We start from the raw sequence: 1,791 nt of genomic DNA on the forward strand, positions 1-1,791 counted from the left end.
GGCTTTGTATCTTCTTTCCTGAGGCCAGTATTACTACTGGCCTGCTGATGTAAGGAAACAATGTGGATGTAAAGAAACAATATATGGTTTGCTGCCTCAATGTTCTTTCTGTAACTCCTTTTGATGACATCACTGTAATGCCCCTTTTAGAGGTTCTATGATCTATATAAGGGAATCTTCCTGGATCTCAGTGCCAGCACGTGCTTGAGGATTCCTGAGGCCTCTATGACATACATCTCTTCCGTGTAATAACCTGCTGCTCCACGACCAACCAGCCTGACCCCCGTTTCCTTCCATCTCCTGACCATCGCCATCGACCTCCATGGAGTGGGGAAACGGCCTGACCGCCAGCCTTTTATTTTTTGTGTGTTTACACAGGTTCTGCTTCCACTTCCTTCATGCATGAGTCTCCTTCAAGATTGGGCAGAGTGGTCTTAAGCGTACCTATGGCTGGTTGCAGAGGTCTTCAGCTGTCGGGGTTCTACTCAGGGCAGTGAGGGAAATTCACCCCTCCCCGTCCAAGGGGCCCCGGTAAGGAAAGCCAGGTGCGGGGTCAGGAGCCTGTCGTTTTAGACATATTTGGAATTAATTTTAGATCGAAAAGTACTTATGTGCTTAGTAATAAATTACTATACACTTTTCAATCACCTCAGAGACCCCACTCTGCTTAGATAACTAGATTTTTAAATACAGGGCTGTTTTGCCTGTGTGTCATGACTGAGAATCACTCTCAGTAGATATGAAACTCACTATACACAAAGATGCACACAGGCTACTTTGAGTCATCTGTGTTGTTAATGTGTGTTGGCCATTAAACTTCACTGAGACCCTTTGTTCTGTCCTTTATAGGAGCCTCATGAGTCTCACCTTCCTTTCAAGTTGTACTTGTAATAAGGTGGAATGAAATCATCAATATTCTCCTCACCTCTTCCTTCAGGAGAAAAATCCTACTTACATTCAAGGTGGTCAAATTGCAGACAACACCATCCACCTTTTCCTGGAGATGTACACGGGACTGAGGTGACAACAGCAAAAGGCTCTAGTTTAATGGTTTTAATGAAGGTTTCAGGGAAGGGCATTAAAGAAGACTCATATAACATCTTCCAAAAGAATTATTTTGTAAAACTGATGCCTTGGGTATGGTAAAAGATAATATGGTAAAAACCATATTTTTCTTTCTAGGACATTAAAGTTCTAAATCTAACTATTCAAGCTGCTTTGAAATACATTCCTTGATTTGGAATCACTGTCTGCCATAGGAGTGAGTAAGGACAGCACTCAAAGTAATAAGAAGAGAAAAATATGGAAAAATTAACTCATACTATGTGTTGTAACATATATACTAAAATTGAAATGATACAGAGATTAGCATGGTCCTTGCACAGAGATGACATGCAAACTTGTAAAGTGATCCATATTTTTGTTTCAAGAAGAATTAACAGGGCGACTTTAAGCTAAGAAAATCCACACAAGTACAAAATTCTACATAAAGATAGCACAAATCCCCATCACAACAATCTCCTCAATGTCAGTGGACTAAATGTGTGCCAATTCAAAGGCACAGAAAGGGAAGATGAATTAGAAAACTGATCCCAACATTCTGCTGCCTGAAGAAACACTTCTGAACAATCAAAGCAACCATGGGCTCAAAGCCAAAGGCTGGAAAACAATTCTTCAAGAAAGAAAAGAACACCTCCACAAAGCTGGAGTGGACCTACTAGTATCAGGCCATATGGACTTCAGGCTATAGGTTATAAGAGACAGTGAAGGTCATTTCTTCATGATCATGGG

At 41.1% G+C, this 1,791-nt stretch overlaps 1 pseudogene; it reads left to right on the forward strand.

The window, feature by feature from the left end:
- Positions 1 to 1,323: 1,323 nt before the first annotated feature.
- Positions 1,324 to 1,422, forward strand: LOC130037189 (uncharacterized; annotated as a pseudogene).
- Positions 1,423 to 1,791: the final 369 nt, after the last annotated feature.

This window comes from Sorex fumeus, unplaced genomic scaffold (assembly GCF_029834395.1).
Source record: "Sorex fumeus unplaced genomic scaffold, SorFum_2.1 ptg000070l, whole genome shotgun sequence".
Lineage (NCBI taxonomy): Eukaryota > Metazoa > Chordata > Mammalia > Eulipotyphla > Soricidae > Sorex > Sorex fumeus.